Source organism: Talpa europaea, assembly GCF_964194135.1.
Source record: "Talpa europaea genome assembly, chromosome: 4".
Classification (NCBI taxonomy): domain Eukaryota; kingdom Metazoa; phylum Chordata; class Mammalia; order Eulipotyphla; family Talpidae; genus Talpa; species Talpa europaea.
In genome coordinates, this window is record NC_140070.1 from 2,502,269 (window position 1) to 2,519,942 (window position 17,674).

The window sequence follows — 17,674 nt, forward strand, 5'->3', positions numbered from 1 at the left end:
GGCACCCGGGGGCCCGTCCCCGTCCCTGCCGCTAGGGACTCCTGGCGGAAGTAGCTGCTCGGCGCCGGAGCCGGAGCAACTCCGGGCGGAAGTGGCGGGGCTGGCGACGGGGGGGGGCAGGAAGGCGGGGCCGGAAGTCGGGCCGCCTGGTCCTCAGGGAGGGCGTCCGGCAGCACCGCCAGACTCGGGCATTCGTGTTCCGCCCAGAAAAACAGCGTTTCTCCCGTTTGCTGTCGCCCCCGCCCCGGCCCGCAAATTCTCCCCGTCGGAGAAGTCGGGGGACGGCGGGCCGCGAGGAGGGCGCCCGGCCGGCCGCTCTGAGGACTGCCGGCCCCTCCCGGGTCCCGTCAGAGCGTGGGCTGCCGCCGGCGGGCCGTTTTCTCCTCCCGCTGTGCGGGACGGCCGGTGCGGGGGCCAGTCGCTGGCGGGGGGTCCGGCGGCCTCGGGGGCGAGGAAGAGAAGACGCGGCGGCCTCGGACGGGGCCCGGGAGGCTTCGAACGCGCAGACGAGGACGCTCGGGCCCCGGCCGGCGCCGCGCGGGCACCTCCTTCCGCGCCGGACCGCGGGGCGTCCGCTCGGGTCTCCCGGGGCTGGGCGCCCCCCCCTTCACGGGGCGCGTCCACTCCGAGCAGGAAAGGGAGGGGCGCGGGCGCGGGGCTCGGCTGCCCCTCGCGCCTCCAGCCGCCGCCGGGAGTGCGGAGCCGCAGAGGCCCAGGGCGCTGGGAGACGAAGCCAGCAGCTCCGGCCCCGCGGAGGCCGCAGGTGTCCTGGCGGCTGCGCTCGTCCTCCCCGAAGTGCTCCCGAGCAAAACGCTTTATAGAACCCTGCGGGGACGGCTCGGGTCGTTAGTCTGCGCAAGAAAAACAGGAGCCCACAGGTAAAGGGGGGTGAGGAGAAATGCCCCATAAGGCTGCTTCTGCTCATGGGAGTGTTTTGGCCAGCCTCCCGCTATTGTTGACGACTACCGCTGTGGAAGGGAGAATTTACTTCCCGAAGAGCAATAAGGGAAAGTTCTACAGTTCAACGTTTGAAGGAAGGTCCTTAAAGAGTAAGATTTACGCTCTGAACGGAGTGTCGCCAAGAGAGATGTCCCGCTCGCTGAGATCTACAAGAGACAGGGGGAGATCTCTTCAGGGCCTCCATGACCCTATTTCCAGTTTTCCTGAAAGTACCAAAAAAACCCCATGAAAAAGCCATTGTATCCTTAAAATGTTCCATAAAGGCACAAAGCCATACCCATGACAGAATCGTCTATCAGGTGGGATTGTTACAATGAAACACCGGGAGCTATTTAAATATTACAGGGTTGCGGCTTGAAGTACAGAAAGCCCTTGAGATCCGAAGAAAACAAACATTGTCTCGCTACACGAACAGAAGATGGCAGCAGAGGTCGACAGGAAAGAGATGGGTTTCCTTGCGATTCAAGTAATTCAGTGACCTTGCACTTCAAGCTCTGTTGCACACACGGCCTGGGCATCAGCACCTCAGGGGATTCTGATAAGCCAAGGAAGGCGATGGCATTTGTGATGCACATAAAACACCGGACGCCTCACAGATGTTATTTGTATCATTCTGTAGTGGGCTGGCCAGGGTTTATGTGCCTAGGTGCTGGCTAGCGCCGGGGGAAACGGGGGCGCGGTTCCAGCACAGCCCTTGCCCTCCAAGGGTCACGCCTGTTGGGAAGGCGGACGCACCCCGGAGCAGCCAGTAAACAGAATGGGAGAGCGCGTGCCAACTCCTGTACACACGTCCTGCGCTGGGCTGCTGCTTCCCCACCAGACCTGCAGCGGCTAGCAGCCGAGGAGGCCGGGGAAGGCCAGCCATTGCGAGAGTGTGAGGGGCAGCGTGAGGGGCAGCTAGGGCAGAGCCCAGCCTGCGAGCTCCTGAGTAGCTGTGCGCGCAGCGCTGTGTTCCTAGCGCGGCCAGCAGGTGGCTGAAATCAAGCCCAGCGCCTCACGCTGAGTCCTCGTGTTCTCACCCCCTCTTCCCCCAAACAAGTCAGTCCCCAGATTGTTGCTGGGTCTTCTAAGAGCTCTGGAATTCCTCCACTTTCTCACCCTGAGAGCACTGCCTGGTCGGGGCCATCGCTATTTTCCAGCTCCTCAGCAGGAAAAACCTCTCCTCAGTCTCCTTTCTCCAGTGGGGGGACGGGGGTTCCTCTTCAACCCATTTTTCCACGTGACAGCTAAAGACCTCTTTGGCATTCAAAACGTTTTTCTTTACTTAACCTGTGAGACCCTTTGTGATTTAGCCCCTTAGGCGGTGACCCGCATCGCAGGTCCCATCTCTCTTACTCTCTCCCTGCCCAGCACAAACCCCCACCCCCACTCTTGGTCATTTTCATGCCCGTGATCCCCAAACAGCTGGCAGTGGCCCTCCTAGATTTTGACCTGGCTAAAGCGGGTGTGTACAGCAGGCACCGGTATAACCAGCACCCCTGGGAACCTCGTTCGGTGTGCTCTATCCCAGAGCTGTTGAGGCAGACCCTGCATTTTAAACAAGTTTCCTGCATGGTTTTCATGTCCGTTAAAGCTTGAGAAAGCACTGTCTGAAAGGATCGGGGGTCCTTTCTGCCTGGGGTATGTGACCCTCCCAGGCCCCTGACCTGGTAAGTGTTGTCAGCACTTTCTCAGATGTCACCGCTTCTGGGAAGCCTTCCCTGATTCCCCCGCTCAGACTCTGGGCTCCATGTTACGTGAGCTCCACAGTGCCGTGTAATAACGCTAGTTGATATTTTTTGGAGTGTTTGCTTTGTGTTTCAGACAATGTGCTAAACGCTCATGTAGTCTGAGGTTGATGAAGAAACCAAGCCCAGTGATCTTAGCAACTTTTCCCCAGTTAGACAATAGGTAGTGACATCAGGCCCCACCCACATGCCACCCTGGAGACCTGAGCTCACCTGGGTTACTCTCTGATTTTACCTCTTGATAACCTGTATTGAAATAAGCTCCTTATGTGTCAATAACCTTCCATGAGCCAGAAAGCCCTCTGAGAGCGGGACCATGTCTTGGTTGGCATGTGCCAGCTAAGTGCCCATATTCAGCAGCCACTCAAGGTGTATTGGAGAGATACCTTGTGTTTTATGTGACATATTCCACCCTGACTCCCCCCCACTCCAATCTGAACAACTTTAGAAGTTGCCGCAGATGTTTATGCAGTGTTTTGATGAGAGTAGGAGAAAGAGGCTATTGTATTATCCCTACCTTGCCAAGAGGAAAATAAAGCAGGTGAGTAACTCCTCAGTGATGACGACACCGGTCATCTCTTACCTGTGCTCAGAGTTTTACAGTGGCTCGATGTCAATGGCCTGAGGAAATAAACAGGAGAGGAAGCGCACAGGTCAAGCAGATGGCAATGACCTTTCAATAACAAAACCAGGCAGAGGCAAAAACCCAAAGGCCGCAGTGGGTTTGTGGATTGCAGTGGGTGGCCAGTCCCTGCCATCCCACTGACGTGGCTTAGACTTACTGTGCGACTGCTTTTGTCTGTTAAGAGTCTGACTTGAGGTGGGGAGAAGACAGCTCTTCTTAGGTAAGCAAAGCGGCTAAAGTTTCATCAGGTGGAGCAGCAAAAAGGAAGTTCCGAGAACAACAGTACCGTCGATGGGTCTGGTCAGATATTCAGATACAGCATCCGAAGAGCCACATTCCTTGTGCCTGGTTCTGACGTGCCAGTCCCCCAGTCACTTCATTTGTGAGGCCAATGAGAAGACCAGAAACCTGGGTCTCCAAACAAAGTGGCAAACTGGGGGGGAAGAGGGATTGTTGCCTTTGTTACATAAAGTAAGTCACCAACAAATGTCCTGCCTGAACCGCATCCATCTGCCGGCAGCGGGAGCTGGAGCAGGGAAGAGAGGAGGCGGAAGCGGAGGAGCTGGCCCTGGCCGGGCCTCTTCCTGCAGTCTCGGCCTCTCCTGGTGGTCTCCTGGGAGCCAAGCCGGCTTCCTACCTGCAGGTAACCCCCGGGCAGAAGGGGGCTGCCCAGAGCAGCTGAAGGTGTCAAGTGAGAACTCCTAAGAGCCAGGCAGAAACAACTTTCATGGCCTAGATGCGGATGTCGTTTGAGGTCACTGCCACAGCGCCCTGTTGATCTGAGTCACCCAAACCCACTCAGTTTCAAGGGGAGAAGACCCGGGGCCCTTCTCAATGGCAGCAGCATCAACAAGCGTGTTCGTGGGCAGGCACGCTGTGAGCATGTGGGGAGAGCGGGGCACACGTGTGTGTGAGCTCAGCTGCCCTTAGACACACCAGCAGCTGGCATGAGAAATAAAAAGAACATTGGGAAAGTCAGCACACTTTTTGGCTAAGTGCTTTTCTGCTCATAGCCATAATGACATGAACTAAGAATCTGCAATTACATATAATTGGATATAATTAAAATAAAGAGACATGTCTAAAATAAAGGCGTAATTAAGAAGTAGGAAAATTAAGTAGGTGGGAATGTCAACAATGCTAATTCAGAGATTGCTGTGGGTTTACTTTATTGTCGCTGAACGCAAATCAGGGTTCGCCGGAAGCGAACCTAAAGCTCGCCTGGAAAGTCGGAGCCGTGGGAGACACAACAGGAGCGCAGGCCAGAGGACAGCCCGAGCCTGGGGGCGGGACAGCCAAAGGCAGGGCAGGGAGTGCAACTGAGTCCCCAGCAGGAAAAAGCAGTACCAGAGACACTCAGGGGTGTGCATGTGGACCTGTGTCGTGCACTACTGTAGATGATGCTGTTGAGTTCTTGATGGTCTTCTGGCTATGTAGGAAGCACAAGTGGGGATATTTAAAGGTGAGGTCCCACCGTGTCAGCAGATTACTTTCAAGTCTGGAGAGGGAACACAAGAGGGAGAACGTGGCCAGTGATTGATGACTGGGAAGTACAGGTGAAGTGTTTCCGAAGTATACTGCACCATTTTAGCTTTTCCCTAGTCAGACATTTTTTGAAAATTTAGAAAAAATCAAAATGAAAAAGACATGAGATTTTCACAAGTTGCAATATGATAAGCATTAATGCAGCTAAACACCATCAAATAACAGACCTGCAGCTTGACTTCGTGTCATAGGTGGCCCAGAGTGACCTGCATTGTCCATTCAATTTCCCTAATACAGGGAAGAGTAATTGCTACCAACACTTGTAAGGATGTGGCAGTCCCTAAAGACCACCAAAGGTCACTCCAAGGGTAACCAGTGTTGCGAACATTATTGTTCGATAGTAAGGGTTGTTCGTGGGAGTTACAGTGGGAGTCACTAAGTCATGCATTTATCATTTCAAGTTCCTGCAGTGTAATCTTGTTATCAGCCAGAACTTCTCTAGATCTGAATTTTTCAAATCCAGAAATTCCCTCGGACAGATCAGTTTCCTGCTAAATCTGCCTGTGCGGGCCAACTTCAGTCTCTATAAGGCTCATTTAAGGTCACTGCGTTCCAGGTCCCACCCACTGATGAGCAGTTTCCACCAGACTCTGCAGGGCCGAAGCCCTTCACCTGCACGAACACAGAGGCGGTCTGCATTTGCAACCCCAGGCTAGAGCACAGATGCTGGCACAGAATCGACATTCAATACAAATATCTGAATGAAATTGAGTTCTCTAATCCAAGCTTCTCCTTTTACCCATAAGGAAACTGAGGCTCAGCGAAGTGGAGTGACTTACCTAAGATCAGAAGTCATTGCAAAGCAATGGTAATCAAAACAGTATGTCATTGGCACAGGGTAGCTATATAGATCAGGGGAGGAGAATCGTGAATCGAGCAATAAACCCGTGTGCCTATAGTGTACTGAATTTTAATAAGAATGCCAGTACCTTTTAGTGGGGGAAGAATAGTGTTTTTAACAAATGGTGCTAGAACAGCTGGATAGCCAAATGCAAAAGAATGGAGTTGGACTCCTATCTCACACAACCCACAAAAATTACAAAGGATCACAGGCCTGAATGTAAGAGCTAAACTATAAAATTCTTTGGAGAAAATCAAGAACATGTCTTCATGATGCTGGATCTGGACATGGGTTCTTAGATATTATATGAAAAGCATGAAGAATAAAAGAAAAAAAAATTGGACCCCTTCAAAATGTGAAACTTCCATGCGTCAAAGGACACTGTCCAGAAGCTTAAAAGACAACGTGCAGGGCCTCCCCGGTGGCGCAGCGGTTGAGCGCTGGGTTGCGACGCTGCCCGCGGCCTCTGCGGCGCCGGTTCGATCCCCGGCTGCTCCCCGGCCACCGGAGGAGGGTCCCACATGGCGCAGACCTCTCCTGCCACCCGCTGCTCCCCTCAGCAGTGTACTTTGGTCCTTCTGCCTGCTCTGCTCCCCGCTCTGGCTCTGGTGAATTCTCTCACCCTCCCGCGCTTCTGACTGTACCCAGTGCATGTATAAACAAAAACAAACAAACAAATAAATAAATAAAAAACATGCCTCTATAAAAAAAAAAAAAAAAACTGGAAAAAAAAAAAGATCTTTAAAAAAAAAAAGACAACGTGCAGAATGAGAGAAAATATTTGCAAATCACCTCTTTTCCTCCCCCATCAGTTAAAATTACTGCCAGAGGGCCTCCCCGGTGGCGCAGCGGTTGAGCGCTGGGTTGCGAAGCTGCCTGCGGCCTCTGCGGCGCCGGTTCGATCCCCGGCTGCTCCCCGGCCACCGGAGGAGGATCCCACATGGTGCGCAGACCTCTCCTGCCACCCGCTGCTCCCCTCAGCAGTGTACTTCAGTCCCTCTGCCTGCTCTGCTCCCCACTCTGGCTCTGGTGAATTCTCTCACCCTCCCGCGCTTCTGACTGTACCCAGCGCATGTATAAAACAAAACAAACAAACAAATATAATAAATAAATAAAAACATGCCTCTATTAAAAAAAAAAAAAATTACTGCCAGAATTCGAACAGAGACCACTGCAGATGTGTCATCCTACCATTTACGAGCGGTGACCCTCGTTATCAGCTCAAGCTACTGGAGAAAGGATGTGACTGTGCAGCTGGTAACAGGCACCATGTATGTGACTGTTGGGGCTCTTCTAGAAGCCCTCTGATTTGCTTCCAGTGCGTTCAGAGGGGCAGCAGCATTGCAACAGCACTGAAGAGACAGGTGGAATCCTAGTCAGTTTTTGTGTGTGGTTAAGAACTGACCAAGTTCTGACACCATTCTTTTTATTATTTTTTTTTTAAGAGGCATGTATTTTTATTTATTTGTTTGTTTGTTTGTTTGTACATGCACTGGGTACAGTCAGAAGCGCGGGAGGGTGAGAGAATTCACCAGAGCCAGAGCGGGGAGCAGAGCAGGCAGAAGGACCGAAGGACACTGCTGAGGGAAGCAGCGGGCTGCAGGAGAGGTCTGCGCGCCATGTGGGACCCTCCTCCGGTGGCCGGGGAGCAGCCAGGGATCGAACCGACGCCGCAAAGGCCGCGGGCAGCTTTGCAACCCAGTGCTCAACCGCTGCGCCACCGGGGAGGCCCCTGACACCATTCTTTGAAGCAAGCGTAAATTGCATCCTCTGGCAGTTGTAGCCAGAACACACTCACAAGGGTCCCTGATCTGAGCCTGCCCCACCCTCCAGGAGGCACAGGTTGGACACCGTTCTAACTCAAAGTTGGTGTTTGTCAGGGGCTCTGAGACCCTCCCAAGTCGGCCTCCTTAGCGAAGGGCAGGCACAGGAGACATCTACCTTTGGCGCTGAAGGGCTGGAGGGGGTGTCACGGAGTGTACTTTGTGGGCTGGAGCTGCTGGCTTGCATTCGCTGGGCTCCCAACATGTGTCTCCCCGCCCAGCACTGCTCTCCCAGCTCCCCCAGTGAGGAGAGCCTGCCTCCCTCCAAGGTGGCTGTCAGCAGCTGGCCACCACCCAGAAAAGGAGGTGAAGCGGGAAACAATTTACTGGGGTGTGAAACAAAGTCATCCCTAGCATAATGTGCCACCTAGAGGGGGTGGGAAAATGGTAACCCCCCTCCTCCCCCGCCCCCCGCCACTATACAACAAAATTCCTTGCAGTAACAATCATGTAATAGCATCACAGTCCCCTGGACCCTGGTCCTCGTTTGGTTCCTTACCGCCTTAATATTAAGTTAACCTGGTCCTTGTTTGTTCTGGAAACAAGACCCTGGCCGCCTGTTTCCCGGCTACCTGGCCCTGGGGTCAGCCCCATAAAATCAGAACCCCGTCGCCTTCGGCCGAGAGCGTGGCCCAGGGCAGGGCTGGCCCTCTCCCGCGGTGGGCCTACAGTCCGCTCTCCCGGCCTGCGCCTTTGATCGAGTTTCTCCCTAAATTCCTTTCATCATAGCCATTAAACCAGACACGAACTCCAGTGACATTCAGTCTGATAGTTTCTTTTCTTGATTCGCTTTATAGTGTCAGAATGCACAACGGAGGGGAGACTCCCTCTCCAATGTAAATATTATTCAAATTTAGTAATCTAGTTCATGTCTGAACCAAATTGGCACTTGCCAATAGGAAATGTTTGATCTCACAATTCTCAGTTTTACTGCTTTAGAAATTTTTGGTGAGATCTAATTGACACATGAGGCTGTATTTGCTGGAGATGGGCCACATGACGATGTGAGGCCTGTGTCGGGCGCAGAGTGCTTGTGTTTAGCCAGTCCCCATCACCACTCAGTCACAGCTGTTTTCTTGTGGTGAGCACTTTGAATTTTTTTCTTGTGAAGCGTCTCTTAGCAGCTTCCCAATACACAACCAGCGCCGAGGACCACAGTCCCCACACTGGGGATGCAGTGTGCGCGCTCTTACTCCTCAAGCGGTTTCAAATGTTAAACACAAACAAAAAGTCCGAGTTTGTATCATGTAGAATGACGAAAGAGCTAATTCAAGGCGACTTCTTTGTCTTTCTGTTCACTGTGTTATCATGGTTTCATTTGAATCTGCTATTTAAACACAGACATTTGAGGCAGTTGCTGTTCAAGAAGCAAATGCCAAGCGCCAAGGTTTCTGAGCGCTAGCGACGGCCGCTGGGAGGAGCCTGTCCCAAGCCGAGTCCTTCTGGTGGGAACTTCCACAGCACCGAGCGTCCTCTGACTTCCGACCAGATAGATACGGTGTGAGGGAAGGAAGACCACCATGAACCACGTGGAAGCGTCCAGATGTAGCATTAAACACATAGTACATGCAGAGATTGTTTAGAGCTTCAAAAAACAAAAGATTTTTTGTGGAGGAGTATTTTATCACTGGCATTATTCAGAATTCCCAGCACAAATGTTCTAAAAATACTGAACTTTCAAGGAAATGTATTGTGTTTAAATTCTCTACAAAGGATGCAGCCCTCGTGCCTGCCCGGGGCCGGGCTGCCCCTGGGGCTCTGTCCGGGCTCTGCTGCTCTGGCCTCTGCTGCTGTCTTCGTTTAATGAACAGTCTTGAAATTGACTTTTTATTTTATACATGGGAAATCTCAAGGGTAAAAGGCAAGAGGACAGGAGGAGAGTTTGGTAGGTCCTTTTTCTCAGACACCATTTCTTAAAATTTTTCGAGCAAGTTTTACAAAGTGAGAATTTGGGGCGGGTGGGGCAGGGGCTTTTTCAAGTTTCAGGACCGCATCTGGGGCCCTCTGGCCGACAGTTGAAGACAGGTCAGCTACTGCACAGCCATTAAATGCATTGCACTAAGCCCTTTGAGTTCATGTTCTCGTCCTTACAACTGCCTAAGAATTAGACATTGATTCCAGTTTTACTGATTATGGAACTAGCTCAGAGTGGTCAAGGAAACTGGCCACAGTCCCCAGCTCACAAGTGGCAGCAGTGGGGTTTGAACTCAGTTTGTCTCCTAGAGCCCACGTTCTCTTAACCACCAGGGACTTCCAATCAGCTTTGCAACTCAGAGCCGGCGGGCTCTAGGGGTGCCTACCCCAAACTGTGCTCGATGGTCACTGAAAGGTTGCGACTTCCTCAAATGCACGCGTGGAGGCTTGGTCTGTTATAGTCTTACACTGTTTCCCTTAACCGGTTCTGGCCAGTCCCCGGCAGGGGCCTTTACTGTCCAGCAACAGCAGCTCTCAGACTTTAAAGAGTACAAGCACTGCACTACCTCTGGGGGGTGCCGAGCCTCTTCAACCATGGAATTGAAGCTCCCAGGATCTATGGATTTGATATCCCTTAAATGACAATCATTTGGAATTTTAATATCTCCAGCCTTTTGGAGATGAAGGAGACTAGATGACCCGAGAGACCAGGGCCCAAGAGGTGTGTTCAGCTGACAGCGGCCGCAGGGCAGAGCAAGGCCCATCCCTCTATAACAGGACTCCAGGGCCAGAGTGCAGACTTTTCATGGTGCCTGCCTCTGGGGAGCCGCTGCTCTCCGTTCCCGGTTTGCAGCCAGCCTGGGCGCCAGCTCAAGGCTGTTGCCGTACAGCATCTGCAAACACAGCCTCAGAAAGAAAGTTCAATATATTTTTTCTTTTGTGCTCTTTAGGATCTGAAAGCAATTCAGCCATTTGCCCTCCAGTTACAATAGGACTGGACCCTGAGCTGGCTCCAGGCCAATTCGTTGCACCCCAAGACTGGCAGCGAACAGCCTCATTGAGTAAAAATTCCAAAAAGACAGTATTAACGTGCTCTGCAGACACCCTGGGTGAGCACCGAGGACAGTGCTCTGCGTGTGAAGGCCAAGCGGGATGCATTTTTCACAGCAAAGACTCACCAATCAAGCTTGTGTTTCCTCTCTCACTTCACGGGGGAGTGAGACAGGCCCTCTCCCTCCTGCCTTCCTGGGACTAGTTTCCTTCTTCTTTGGGCAAATGCACATGGTGGTTTCCTCTGCTTTTCACTCCCTCTTCACGGCCACCTTCTCTGTAAAGTCTTTCCTGACTAGTTGATGGCAAGATGGGCCCAGCCCCGGGTGCTTCACCAGACCGGACGCATCTCTCCAGGCTGGGCAGGCCAGCCTGCGTGCATGTGTACCTGCCCTGGGGCTCCCGTGGAAACACAGTCTGGAGTTCCCCACATGCCCCCAGGCAATGCCGAGGCTGTTGGGAGGGACCACACTTGGAGCAGACTGCGCAGACACGCTCAGACTACACCAGTGGTCCTCAAGTCAGGCCCTGCACCCCGGATCTGAGCACCTTTTAAAAAATACGGCCAGGCCTCCCGGGTGGCGCAGCAGGTTGAGCGCCGCGCTGTGAGGCTGTCTGCAGCTTCTGCAGCGCGGGTTCGATTCCCGGCCGGCCAGGGAGAAACCCACATGGCGTGACAGACCTCTCCTGTCTCCCTGCTGCTCCCCTCAGCAGTGTCTTTGGTCCATCTGCCTGTTCTGCTCCCCACTCTGTCTCTGGTGAATCCTCTCACCCCACACATACCTCTGACTGTACCCCAGTTCTTGAATAAATGAATCTTAAAAAAATAATAATAAAAATACGGCCTCTAGCACTCGTGGTGACCTACGTTTCTAGCATAATCTCCAAAAGCTGAGCCTGGAGTTTGAATTTCTAGAAAACCTCTAGGTAACTGATAATTAACTAGGAGTAGAAACCTTGTCCCCAGCAATAACCAGCAAGTGCTGACCTCCTGTTTATGTGCTGCGAAGACACTGTAACTTAATTTTGAAATTGGCTTTCAGAAGTACGCGCCTCGCAGGCTGCGACGAACCTGGAATGATCATTAGATATCTTCATGCTCAGGCCAGATTCCAAGCTCTGTACCTTCCCACGTAATTAGGGGACCGCAGCAGATGGGGAAACGGTCTAAAGCAATCGTGTGATGTTAATATCTTATTTACATGTATTTATACATCTCTTAAGATGATCATAGTAGTTGCCGGAAACCTAAATTGAGACGTTTGACTGCATGGGAATTTTAAAACTGGGGCAGAGAAGCATATTTCACCACGAGTTTGTATTCGCACAATTACACGTGGGCTTCATGTCCTCGGCCCTGGTTCTGGGTCCCAGGCAAAGGCTTTCTCGGCGCAACCCCAGAGGGCAGTTCTCAAAGCAGCCTCTTCCCCACCTCCAGAGAGGGTGATCCAGGGCGGGAGAGAGGCCAGCGGGGGGAGACCCCGTAGTGCTGCTGTAGCGTGAACGTGGGCCATGAGGTTTTGGACCAAGGGAAAGCTCTTGCGGGGCGGGATCAGCGGGACAGACGACCCCAGCCAAGGCGCCGCCGGCCCCCGCCCTTGGACACCCCTTGCGGTCTGGAGGCTCAGCCTCGCCACCCAGCGCCGCGAACACGTCCAGCCAGACGGGCATTTCCTTATGCGGAGCTGTTTCTCTCCCGCGTCCCTGCCTTTCTCGCGAACAACTCGTGCTGTTCCCCGCTGTCTGGAGCTTCACACGTGCTGTCACCCTGTCTGGAACTGAGCAGTGCCCACACACACAGACATGCGTACAGATGCTTCTGCCATGGGCTTTGCCCCAAATACAGCGCCTCGTTTTCTTAAGAAACCCCACCTGTCCCAACGCCGTCAGCCAGCCCCGCCTGCGAGGCCAGGGACGGAGCGGCAGCGGCTGGCTGGGACCCTTCCCTGGAGTCTTCTTCCCGGGCAATCCTCTTTTTTTTTTTTACTTCTGAGAATAAGTGTTTCCCTTTGCGGGGTGCAACCACTCTGTACTAGTCACGATTCCTGGTACCTGGAGGCGGGCCCCTGGAAGGCGAGTTGGTCGTGAAGACCGCCCCGGGATGGGCCTGGTGAGCTTATGAGAGGCGGGGAACTCCTGGCCTCTTCCCCACGGGAGGACACGGCCAGGCGGTGACCGTCTGGGAGCCAGGAAGGGGCCTCAGCAGACACGAACCTGCCAGCCCTTGACCTCGGACCGCAGAACCGTGAGGCGTGCGTGCCTGCTGTCCAGATGCCGCCGGCCTCTGGCGTCACGTTGGGGCTGAGCCAAACGCCCTTCTGAGCTAGAGAAGCTCCTAAAGAATTTTTTCCAGAAGAGCCATTGCAGATGTGGTTTTTTTCTGCGTTACAAGGAAAGTGCAGGGAGGCCAAGCTGCCTGGAGGGTTCGAGGTGGACAGGCCTGAGAAAGTGGGAACCGGGGCTGAGTCTTGCTTCCTGCTCACAGAAATGCACCTCCGGCCTGAGATGCTGTGCGAGGGAGGTGGCGGGGCCTGGGCTCTGAGAGGCAGCGCCCAGCCCCGCCTGCTCCAGCGCTCTCCGGGAACGGGGTGGCCGGCTGGCAGGATGAGCCGCCTCAGCCCCCGGGGCCCCGGTGCACCCTGCAGGGACGGCCCCTCCCAGGACGGGCCAGTTCCTGGAGCCTTCCACGTGCAAACCAGCCAACCCAGAGCCCACCCCGCAACTGCCTCTCCCCACCCATCACACTCAGGCCTCTACCCTTCCCCTCATCACTCCAGGCCACCCCCATTCTGCTCTGACTCCTGGTGCCAGGAGTCCCCTCCAGCCCCCTCTGTCCCCTCCAGCCGGCCTCTTTCATGCAGCCCCATGTGCTCATGGTCCTTCCCTGCTGCAGCAGGTGTGAGAATGCCCTTCCTTCTCCAGGCTGTGGAGAGTCTGTTTCTAATGGCGGGGAGCCCCGCGTCTGTCCCCGGCAGAGCTCAGAACAGTAAGAAATTGCAGGGTTGGTGGGGCAAGGCGGGTGGTGCCATCCCATGAGTTTGGAGCCCAACAGCCTGGGCTCTCCTGGGGCCTTTCTGCTGACAATTTTGACAAATTCTCTCTTTTCCACAAATCAACCTCCGCATGTGTGAGACAGACGGGGCTTCCCCAAGGGCCCCTGTGCCCAGAGGAGGGAGCCCTGGGGTGCCACGTGCCTGCGTGCCCTTCCATGGCAGGGATCCCGGGAAGCACCGACCGGCCTGCGGAGTGTTCGCCCTCGTTTTCGTCAGGAGAAACAGAGGTGGAGGGGACAGTAGCCAGGAGGGCTGGGCAATGCCCTGCGGGCTTCCAGGCGCCCTCTCCGGGCTCGACTCAGGGTGCACCGGGCCTCACCTGCTGGGTGCTCCGAAGCCCCTGCCCGCGCAGTGTCAGGTGCGTTTCTGAGCTTCGCTGGGGTCTGTTTTTCCTGCTCGCCAGTGGCCGAGTGGCCAAGCACGCTGCTGCTGCGGGCGGGCGCCCAGGAAGCGCTCCGGGGGCCGTGTGGACAGAGCGGCATCTCGTGCTCATTTATTTCACACTCATGTTTTAAAATAGTTCCCTTCGGCTGAAACAGTATTTCCACCTACGATGAGAGATGGAAGTTGTGGGCCGGACCGTCCCCCGTGCCGTCAGCATATGGGCCGCCGCCCTCCCCAGCCCCACCCGCCTCCTCTCTGCTTTTCTGGCTTTTTCTGGCCCTGAAGAGGAAAATTTAGAAGAAAGCGCTGTCTTGTGTAATTTGCCGCTTCCCTCCCTCCTCTCAGCAGAAGGCCGAGAGCCTGCGGAGTCCAGCAGGCTTCGCTTCCCAGGGCAGGAGCGCCCCAGCTGTGCGGCCTCGGCCTCTCTGCCCCTGCGCCCTTAGCATCGGCCTCTGCTCCTCCCACCTGGGTCCTTACTTGCCCCCCCACCAAGTGGTCCTGCGTCTTCATGTCCCTTCTAGCCCATCTTCCGCCCTGCCCCAAGGAATGGGCCGATACTGCAAACTGGCCCTGCGGCTTCCTGTTTCATCCTTTCCTGACCTCCCCCAGTGACAGGATGCCACCTGCCCCTTGCCAACCATTCCTCTGCCACCCTCTCCCCCGCTCCGGCCCTCCTTGTGGTTCCACACCATTCTACTCACACAGTGGGACCGCTCCTGTGCACAGGACCTCGGCCAGGGCTGCTCTCCTCTGAAGGCTTGAGTGGGGCTGCAGGATACACCTCCAAGATGGCTCCTTGACATGGCTGGCAAATTGGTGCTAGCTGTTGGGAGGAGACCGCAGCTCCTCACACCTGGACCTCTCCATAAAGTTCCTTGTGGTCCCAGCAAGGTGGAAACGGGATGTCATGGTGACCTAGATTCAGGACAGGAGTCACATTGCATCATTCCACAACGTCCTCCTGCCTTACATAGTAGATCTACCCCATGCGTGACCGGCTACACAGAGAGCAAAAGCCAGGACGTGAGACTGAGAGAGCGATTTTGCAGGCTGACTACGACGTGGACCTGTTCCCCCCGGCCCCCCAAATTTACTCTGTGGCCCAGCTGGGTTCTAGGCTTTGTTGGTTGATTTATTTTGCATTGCCTTTTTACCATTTTACTGACTTGCAGGAAGGGTGTCTTAGCATTTGATGGCAGGAAATCTGACTCTGCTGCTTCTCATGGTTGATGCCTCACTAGAAAGTTGAGCTGGATTTGTTTAATGAAAGTATAATTGTTCACTAGAAGCCCTGCTAAACTCAGCCAGCGTCCTTACCTCTGCTTTCAGAGTCAGAGTCAGGTCAGACCTCACACACAGCAGAATGACTAACAAATCCATGCTCCCGACCTAGTGGTCTTCGAGACCCTTGAACTCCCAGGTCTGGAAACTCCTCCTTGTCTGCTCTGCCCCCTCCACTGGCACCATCCAGGCACCATCCCGGATTTCAGTTCTGTTCCCACCAGGCCTTCGGGTCTAAAGGCAGGATGGGCCCAGACACCAGCTTGGAGTGAGCACTTCACCCGAGTGCCTAGGTTAGCCCTTTTCTGTCTCACCTTCCCCCAGGTCCCCAACCCCTGCCCTGTGCAGGTGTCCTGTGTTTATTGGTGGCACCAGCTGTTGCTACCTACACAGCTGTGCCCCTGCTTTCTGCACGAGCCCTGGCCACGTCTGGGCTCATCTCACCAAAACATGGGCCCAGCGTTGGGGCAGCTGCCCATGTGTGAATTACCCCTCATGTCTGCTCGCCTGCTGGCACTGAGGCCCCCTCTAGAAGGTGCCACGGTAGGCGTCTTAGAAGGGTGTCCTCTGCGTCTTCCATGGCAACGTTCCTAAAAGAATCGAGTTTCAGTGTATCGAGCCCGTGTCACCAGTCCAGTGGACCCCTCTGGCCCTTCTAAGCATGGACCTTGCAGGGGCAGTGGGGAGAGGCGACTTCTGTGTAAAAGAACAAAAGGCAAATCGTTTTTCCTTGGCATTTTCCGCAGCACATAGCAGCAGGCCCTATTTTAAACTCTGGGATAATTCGATCTTAATTATACGGTATGTAGAGACGCTAATAAGTTTACAAATCCGCCAGCAACACTAAACACACATGTCGTAGAAAATGCCGCCCTTCTCCTGGCTTATTGTAGGGCTGGGAACGCGGGTAATTGTGGGCAATTAAGGGGGAGTGACCGGAGGGTGACTCAGAGGAGTCCTCCAGAGACAGTAACCCTGGAGAAAGCCTCAGGTCTGGCCTGGTGGGAGAGGGGCACCTGGAGGCGGGGAGTTGGCCTGGAACCCCAAATTGAGAGCTCGATCCGTCACCGCTGAGCGTGATCCAAAGGAAAGCCACGACCTGACTGTCCTGCTGGGCGCAGATGCCAAGAGCCCTGGGACGTCTTTGAAGACAGACACCACGTGGAAGGCCACCCCCTGTCCCGAGCCTCGTGCTGGGTGGGATTATCCTGGACCTTGGTCTCCCTGTATGCATGGCTCCCCACGAGGGTCTGCCACTCACCAGCCAAATTAAGGGGGTGGCTCTTGCTTCATTGTACAGCAGGGGTGCCCTATGGGAGTCCCGTTGGAGGTAATTGACGTGGCACCCATATAACTTCAAGCAGGTGTGCTGGCGCATGTCTGTAGCAGTTAACACCCATTCACGACCTCCTCAGGCTCCTTTCTTGGGGAGAGGATAAGTAAGGTCATCTGTGACTGCTGACCCGTAGAAGGTGCTTCATCAGTGTTTGCTCAGGAAGGAACAAATAATCCATAAACATTGTTTCCTACTCAATCAAGGTATGAAAGCACAGAGAGGCCAAGCCACTTGGCCAAGGCACATAGCAAGTGGACAGTCAGCTGGCCCCTTGTCCTGACGGGGGTGCATTCAGCTCAGCCAAAATCAGGGCAGAACCAGACTGCGGTATGGAGATCTATTCCCTGATCTTATATTGTATAAAAATGTTTATTTTCAAGAGGGGGAAAACAAAAAGGAACACCCCAAAAGCTGAAGGAGTGTGAATACCTGACTGCACACTTCTTAGGACAAAATAGAATCTTTGCTTCCGGTGTGTGTGTGTTTAGGCAGATGACATTCATGTTTGATTACAAACCCCAGGATAGAAGGAAAATAAATATGCTCACAAAGCCTAGGGACTCCCAGAGGGAGGAAGGGAAAAGGATCATTAGTCAATGATGGCTGCTGACTCTGGGGGCGCCTAGATCTCCCGGAGTCTCCCCGGGCTCAGCTACCCTGCATGGGGCTCCCGCCTCCCCGGAAACTCCACATTCAAGCATGGGACTCGCAGCCCTCCTGCTCCATCTGAACCCCCACATTTCCTGGCCTCATCTCTCCTGCCTTCCCTCCGGCACCCGCTTCTGTGCCACACAGAGAAAGCTCCCGGCACCTTTCCTTCCCCCTTGGGGATACAGTCCGTCTTCAAAGTCCCACCTAAGTCCTCTCCTGGAGCCGGCGGGGAGCGATGGCTTCCCCTGCCGTCCTGCAGCTCTTGGTCGTTCTCTTGTATCTATCAAAGCCTGCCTGTCATTACAATGACATGTACTTGGGAACACGTCTGACTTTCCCTCCGGATCTGTGAATACCCTCTCAGTGCCCCGCTGCCAGAGCACCTGTGTGAAAGTCTTCAAAGTGTTACTTGTTGGAGAACAATTTAAATACTCCAGATTAGGGGCCTAAATGAATCCGGTTCCGTTTAGCCGGACAGTGGGGT